Here is an 8,937-nt window from a genome sequence, read left to right as displayed (position 1 = left end):
TATGCTATCGATGTTAACAATGTATGCAACGCGCAAGTGCAGGTTACGTTAACATTGTAAAATCTTAACAGTATAACTTTTACTTTATACTATATTTTTATATAAATTAAAATTTTTTAAAATAAATTATTTATGAGACCAGTGGTCATATTCATTTCGTTGTCAATAATACCCGACAAAGTCGGTAATTCATTAAGAACAGCATCCTTTGACTTTTTCACGATGCAGCAAAATAGATAGCCGACCACTGTTAAAAGACACACTTGATCGTGATAGCCGACAGCACTGTTAAAAGACACAGTAGGCTGCCACTGTTAAAAGACACAGTAGGTCACTGTTAAAAGACACAGTGGTTGCGCAAAGAGTAGTCCCGTTACTCTTAATGTTAATTAACAGGTCTCTTGTGACGTCACAATATCAGATTTTGCTCTGTTATCCCAGCAGAAGCTTGGCGGTCACTTCAGCAGACATCCACCAAGTGGTCCAAAACAACCAAAATTAAGTATATATAAGCAAATATCAATAGTAAATAGCTTAAAATTAGTCAATTACTAATTGTCGCCATACAATAAAAAAAAACTAAGTATATACTGGAATGAATTGAGAGGCCTCTCGAAAGCAGTAATGATATGCCAAAATGGCCATTATACTAGCAGGAATGGTTGATGAACATAGTTAACTGGGTTTTCGCCATCAGTATTGTTTATTTATGCCAATTTACTACACATTCAAATATAGTACACGTTGAGGGGGCATCAATAAAGGTGCTGCTCATACCTGCTGTCATATCAGAAACAACCGGTAGAATGAAATATAGTTGGAGTGCTTATAGTCTAATCGAAAACTGTGCATGATTATGAGTATTGAAGCCTAAAAAAACATATGTACATATAATCGGCCTTGATTCAGCTCTGAAAACCTAGGCAGAAGCACTGACCAGAGAGCACATAGACTAGACATGTAGAACAAATTTTTCTATAGCTCGAAACTGTTAAGTTGGTCGACCGCTATACTTCGTATTTGCTCGGCTCGGTCGCTGGAGGCTCGAGCAATGAAAATACTGCACGACAAAAACAGTGCGCTGTGAGCGCTCAACCGAAATGGTCCCAATTCCGTATGAAGCAAAGCTGTGTGCCATTTTTTATACCCTGAACCCATTGAAAATGGGAAATCAGGGTATAATGTTTTTGTGAAAAAGTATGTAACAGGTAGAAGGAATCATCGCAGACCCCATAAAGTATATATATTCTTAATCAGCACGACGAGCTGAGTCGATTTGACCCTGTCCGTCCGTCCGTCCGTATGAACGCCGAGATCTCAGAAGATATAAGAGCTAGAGAGCTGAAATTTTTTGTGCATACTCGTGTATACCATACAGTACGCAGTACGAGTTTGCTTTATTTTGTCGATAACTCATCCGATAACTTTTTTTATCGAGAATAATCGAAAATTTAATTTTGCTTTTTAGGCCTTATTGGAATACTAATAGACGTGGAGACTTCAGATTTATTGCGTATATACATATGATGAATACAAACATTTTGTAATCAACAGATTTTGGATACCACGCCCCCTTGAGTCGTTAATCTGCTCTCGTCGCGGACGGTTGTGTTACGCATAGAAAAAGTACGCGAGCTAAAAATAGTCAAAAAAGTTAACGGTGAATTTCGGACGCTGTCCCGCGCAGTGTCGTCTGCCCGAAACAACGAAAAACAAAGGGAGTACGACAAATTAATACATTCGTTGCCCACCTGGGCCAAACTTATTACCCCTCTCTGTGCGCGCCACTGCACAAGAGAGGAATAAACGAAGTGCTCAGCTTCGGGCATCTTCGTGTGTGCTAAAAATAGCACACGTTTAAAGTTCGGACGCTGCTTCGTGCGGTGTCGGCAATTTGACAAAAACAAAAACAAAAACACCAAAAGAATTTCAGTACAGCGACATTCACTAACCCCTCTTCCCGCGCACTGCCGCTAAAGAGGGGCAATAAAAACTTCATATTAGTAAAGCTGATATTCTGTGCACATAAATTAAGGCAATGGAGCAGAATATTCCCTCTGGCTCTCAGCTTAATTATAAGTCGATTGACCATGAAAAAATGCTCTTAATAGCAGGGAAGCTACCCTCTGTGATTCGATCAGAGTTCAGTTCAGAACTCCAGAGAGCATCACACATCGGAAGTCAGAGCAACTGTATCATTTACCACTGCCTCCAGTAACACCAATTACACAATGGCAACTTCTACAATAAGTAGCACATGCCAAACGATAATTAATAAGGACGCTATAGCAAAAAGTTCTAGCGCTGCTGAAAGATTGTTGAACGCACAAAATCGGCGTTCTACCAAACGCAAACATGGCAAGTCCATATCACCCATACCTAGTTCCAAGCGACTGAATGCTACTCGAACTCGGCACGCTTCCCCAAGTACAAACGGACAAGCAAACTCCAATAATAGATTTGCCACTCTTGATATGGACACCTCAAGCGATGAAGAGGAAGAGGTCGACACGATGTATGTGGACGCAGACAAACATCAACCTAATATCCAGCCAGAGGTAACTACCAACGAAAAGCAACTTAAGGGACCTCCGAAACCACCTCAAATAGTACTTAATGTTAGCGACCTAAATGACCTATTTGAGCTTATAAGCGAAGTGGCCAGTTTAGATAACGTCGTTGTTAAAGCTAATCAAGGGGAAACGGTCAGAGTCTTCCCTAATGACAGCGACACCTATAGAGCCATTGTGGACCAACTGGATACACTTGGAATAGAATTCCACACTTACCAAATGCAGTCAGAAAAGCCACACCGAATTGTTGTAAGAGATTTACACAACAGTACATTAAATAAAGACATTATTGCCGATTTTAATAGACTGGGCTTCGAGGTTCTCCATATCCATAACCCAAGCTCACGCATAAATAAGGATGAGAAGCTTAATATTTTTTTCATTAATATTAAGCCATGTCCAAAAATTAATGAAATCTATAAAGTTAAGACTCTTTGCCGCCAAAAAATTAGAGTTGAGAGAATGAGAAAAACAACTGAGATCGCACAATGTCGTCGATGCCAAGATTACGGCCATACGGCTAAATATTGCCGCCGACAGCCCAACTGTGCCCGATGTGGAGAAAACCATCAAACAATGCAATGCATATGTCCTCCAGATGCACAGCCCAAATGCATACACTGCTCTGGCAGTCACATGGCTAGCTATAAGGGATGTGAATGGTATCAGGAGTTTCTTCGCCGATCTATGAGGCCTGCAAGAAGGGAAAATAATCCAAATAGGCCAAGACACGCTAACTTAAATACACTTTCTACAGCGAATCAGCAATTCCCCACCTTGAGGTCTGATCGTAAGCCAAGGGCTGACAGACAGACAACTCAGCAACAGCCGCAGCTAGCCTCACATCATCCAACGATAGGCACTGGAAGCAACACAGCAGTCTCCTATGCTGCAATAGTTAAAAGAAATCCTATTGCAACACATTGCAAAGATGGACCTGCCCAGCAGCGTCTTCATAATCCTATAGCGCATCAAATTCCACAGCAACATGGATTGAATAATCTGCAACACAGCCCTTATGATATACAGGCAGTGTTGCAACAGCAGCAGGAACAGTTCCAACAGTGGCAGCAACAGCTCCATCAGCAACAACAACAACAGTTTCTTACATGGTTGCAGCGGCAGCAACAAGAACAGCAGCAACATAACAAGCAAGTAAACCAACGTATCGAAAAACTTGAGAGTATAGTACTTGAGTTAGCCAACACGATTAAGGGATGGACTGGGAAAATACCAAATCGTCAGTCTCCTAACAACGTTGCAGCTTCGAAATGAATGCACTAAAAGTTCTTATTTGGAATGCTAACGGCATTGCATCAAAAGCTAAAGAAATCGAGCTCTTTGCACACACCAACAGCGTCGACATTCTTCTTTTGACGGAGATCAGGATGAAGTGTGGAGACACTATAAAAATATATGGATATGTCTGCTACCCAGCTTTCAGACCATCACGAAATAACAACAGCGTTGGCGGAGTGGCAGTATTGATTAAGGCAACCCTTCATCATTTCCCTCAAAGAGTAATTGAAACCCGTAACATACAAATGTCATCAGTAAAAGTAGCAACGGCCCTAGGAGACGTGGAGTTCAGCGCTATTTACTGCCCTCCAAGGGTTAGGATTGACGAAATGCATTTCATCAATACACTTCGTGCCTGCGGTCAAAGATATTTAGTTGGCGGCGATTGGAATGCCCGTCATTGGTTGTGGGGGGACACATACAACTCACCGAGGGGACGCGAGCTAGCAGAAGCCATCTCAGTTACTGGCTCTAGGATCCTTGCTACTGGATCGCCAACCAGGTATCCATATGTGCTGCACCACACGCCTTCCTGCATTGACTTTGCCCTGTATCATGGAATACCGGATTTCCAAGTAAGCATAGCTCAGAGCTGGGATCTGGACTCGGATCATCTGGCCCTAGTCATTAGTACTGAGACAGAAGGCATAAACGTTAACGCAAATCGCCCTCTAATAACCAGACACACAGACCTGCTCGCCTTTAGACAACATTTAGAGAGTTCGATTCAGCTAAACACCACCTTAAGCTCTGGTGAAGATATTGAGATGGCTGTCAATAGCTTCACTGAAAGCATTTATACGGCTGCATCAACACCTTCTGAACCTCAGATAGGTTCCAACTATGGAATTCGATTAACAAGAGAGGCCAGGGATCTTTTGTCGCAAAAAAGAAGACTTCGTAGACGCGCAATCCGAACGCAGGACCCATGGGACCGAATATTATGGAATCGGGCTGCTAGGCAACTACGAAATGTACTAAGAGAAATTCGAAGCAATTTCTTTGAGCAAAAGCTGGCTTCCCTTGATTATACAATTGATGCTGGATACTCGCTCTGGAAGTGTACCAAGTCACTTAAGAGACAACCATTTAGACAGGTACCAATCCGGTGTCCTAGCGGTGATATAGCTAGGAACGAAGAGGAGCAAGCGAATTCTTTTGCGAAGCATCTAGAAGCCAGGTTCACACCCTATGAATTTGCCACAGATGACCAGATCGAAGAGACCACTGATAGTCTGCAGACACCTCTACAAATGTCCTTACCCATTAGGGCAGTCAGGGTTGAGGAAATTGCTGAAGTTATAAAGTCCTTGCCGAAGAAGAAAGCACCTGGTTATGATAGACTGAGCAATGCAACGCTAAAAGTCCTCCCTACTCGGGCAATCATCTTCATAGCTCTAATATTTAACGCTATGCTGAGGGTGCAATTCTTTCCTAAGCAATGGAAGATGGCAGCGATTGTAATGATCCACAAACCAGGAAAGCCAGAGGATGACCCCGAATCGTACCGCCCAATAAGTCTGCTGTCATCACTATCCAAAGTATGGGAGAGACTTATTGCCAATCGTCTTGGCAGTATCATCAGGGAATGTCGCATCTTACCGGACCATCAGTTTGGCTTTAGGGAAGGACATGGAACTGTGGAGCAGGTTCACAGACTGACGAGGCACATCCTTCAGGCATTTGACGACATGGAGTACTGCAACGCAGTTTTCGTTGATATGCAGCAAGCATTCGACAGAGTCTGGCATATAGGGCTTCTAAGTAAAATCAAAGAGCTTTTTCCAGCACCCTACTTCGGGATCCTACGATCATACCTGGAAGGCCGACAATTTATGGTCACGGAGTACGGAGTACCTATTCGACTCCTTGCCAGATGAGAGCTGGAGTCCCACAGGGCAGCGTAATAGGGCCGCTGCTTTATTCCATATATACAGCTGACCTACCCTCCCCTAGCGGACACCACATGCAAGATCCTGGTAAAGCTCTACTAGCTACATATGCAGACGATATTGCAGTGCTGTACAGCTCGAAATGTCGCATTGAGGCAGCAAATGGTGTGGAAAACTATCTAAGTACATTAGCAGCCTGGTGTAAACGATGGAATTTGAAGATAAACCCACGGAAGACCACCAACCCATGCTTTACTTTGAAAACTCTCATCAACCACACCCCGCCCATAAGGTTGGATGGAGAAATACTGGACCAACCGTCGCAGGCAAAGTACCTTGGCATCACCCTCGACAAGCGCCTAACATTTGCTCCCCACCTAAAAGCTACGACCAGGAGATGTGGACAACGCATGCAGCAACTGCGATGGCTGATTAATAGGAGCAGCACCATGTCACTACGAGCTAAGAGAGCGGTCTATGTCCACTGCGTAGCCCCGATTTGGCTCTATGGTGTGCAGATTTGGGGAATATGCGCAAAATCCAACTATAGACGCATACAGGACTTGCAAAATCGAGTATTGCGACAAATCACCAACTGCCCATGGTATGTGCGAGGCTCTACCCTGCATCGAGACTTGAAACTGTTCACAGTGGAGGAACAGATTGGGAGACACACTAGCCGATATAGTGACAGACTGGCTAGACACCGGAGCAGACTAGCGAGAAGATTGCTCCCTGCGAGGCCACTAAGGCGATTAAAACGCTTAGGCTTTGCAAAAAATATTAGATAAGTTTAGTTTAGTGATATTTGTAAATATATATTGTAAGTCCTCCTAAATCATCAGAAGGTTAGGCTCTAATATAATATCCCAACTGTGTTGTTAAAGTACTATATTTGCATGTACAGGTTCAACGCTTAAATAAAAAAAAAAAAAAAAAAAAAAAAAAAAAAAAACACGCCCCCTTCGACCCCAATTCGCAAAAAACGTATTTCAAGTACTAGAGTGCTGCTTGTGCTTTGGAATGTACACACATTTTGACCATATGATTACGTCCAGAAAATTTCATTAAGATTGCATGTCTACAAAAAAAGTTATTCATCAACTAAATTTCCTTACTATTGCCCACACTGCAGCGCAGCCCAAGCGCAGTCGCTGCTTACTGCGTAGTTAGCAGAGCGCGGGCTTATGTATGCGTTTGGATGCATGTGTATGTGTGTGTACATAAAAGTGCAAAATAGAGGGTTCAGGGTATCCTAGTCGAGCAGTCTCCACTAAAGCTTGTTTTTATTTAAAACATTATTTTATAGGAACCTCGCAGGGAGGTCCTGTGGAGGGCACTTCTTTAGTTTTCTTTTCCAGGCTTCTTTGTTGAGTCTTCTCGCCAAACGGTTTGGTTGGCCTTCGAGTCTTGCAAGGTAGCTGCCAGCTACCTTTTGCATTACGTCTCCAACTTTGGGGACCTTGAGATCTTTTTCAATGTTCCTGGACATAAAGCGCATATATCCATATGGGACTGAGAATTGCTTTATAAATTGTCAATTTACTGTGACAATTTATTGGCCGGCCTAAGAAGCCATAACATCCTGAACCCATTGAAAATGGGAAATCAGGGTATAATGGTTTTGTTAAAATGAATGTAACAGGCAGAAGGAGGCGTGGCAGACCCCACAAAGTATATATGTATATTCTTGATCAGGGCGATGAGCTGAGTCGATTTAGCCCTGTCCGTCTGTCTGTCCGTCCGTCCGTCTGTCCGTATGTTTGAACGCGCCGATTTCAGAAGATATAAGAGCTAGAGACTTCAACTTTTTTTAAATGTCCGTATATATCACGCGCATATCCAGTTTATCACTACAAAACGATAACTCATTCCGATATTTTTTATCGATAAAAAACCTTATCGAAGATCACTTAAAAAATTATATCTCCTACATCTTTCAAGCTAGAGTCTCCAAATTTAAAATGTATATTAAGATTCATTTTATACAATTTCGGGTTTTGTTAAAATTTACCCCCCACCCCTATATCCACCCCCTCACCATCATCTTTGTAAAAGTCGTATATCAAATACTAGAGACTTGAGCTTAGGTATACACATACATTTAAACATTATGATTACGTTCTGAAAGTTTCATTACGATCGTACGTCTAGAAATTAAGTTATTCAACAAATAAGTTCTAATATTGCCAACACTGCAGCGCAACCCAAGCGCAATCGCCTGTATATGTGAGTGTGTATGTGCGCGTGTGTTTGTTTGTATGCGTGTTTGTGTGCGTGTATTTGTTTGTATGTGTGCGTGTGGGTGTGCTAATTATTATTGAAATATCAGTTGCTTGGAGGGTTCAGGGGATCTCATAGTCGAGCAGTCTCGACTAGAGGTTTCTTACCTGTTTACCATCGTGGTGTGCATGTTAAATGTAAGCCTTCTGTCTAACTTTACGCCCAGATATTTGTGGCTTCTTTTGTGCGGTAGTGTTGAACCCTGCATGCTAATGGGACCACAATTTACAAGCCTTGTTGCAAACGTATGCTTACGCATTTGTTCCCGTTAATCCCAATGTTCTATTACCCATTTTGGGCATATAATTGCTGCTGTTAAAAGTTCCTTATTTATTGTTTTATTTTAAGAATATAACATACATATGACCGCTTTTATGGCTCATACTCAGTGTTAAACAAGTAAGAAAGCTCTAGTCAAGACTGCTCGACTAAAAGATCCCCCGAACACTTCAAACAACTGATATTTCAAATTATAGCAAAAATCGAAATTGTATAAAATGTATCTTAATATATATTTGGAGACTCTAGCTCTAAAGATGTAGGAGATATAATATTTTAACTGATTTTCGATTAAGTTATATTATCCCCTTATTAAGTCGATAAGAAATAACGGGATGAGCTATCGTTTTTTAGTGATAAGCTCGATATCCGCGCGATATACACATACGGACATTCTAAAAAAAAGTCGAGCCTCTAGCTCTTACATCTTATGAGATCGACGCGATCAAACATACGGACAGACAAACAGACGGACAGGGCCAAATCGACTTCCCTCGTCGCCCTGATCAAGAATATATATACTTCGTGGGGTCTGTCACGCCTCCTTCTGCCTGTTACATACTTTTCACAAAACCATTATACCCTGATTTCTCATCACAGTCTCTCAATCA

This window comes from Drosophila navojoa, chromosome X (genome assembly GCF_054131105.1).
Source record: "Drosophila navojoa isolate 15081-1374.11 chromosome X, UAZ_NAV_1.0, whole genome shotgun sequence".
Classification (NCBI taxonomy): domain Eukaryota; kingdom Metazoa; phylum Arthropoda; class Insecta; order Diptera; family Drosophilidae; genus Drosophila; species Drosophila navojoa.
This window is presented reverse-complemented; position numbering follows the sequence as displayed.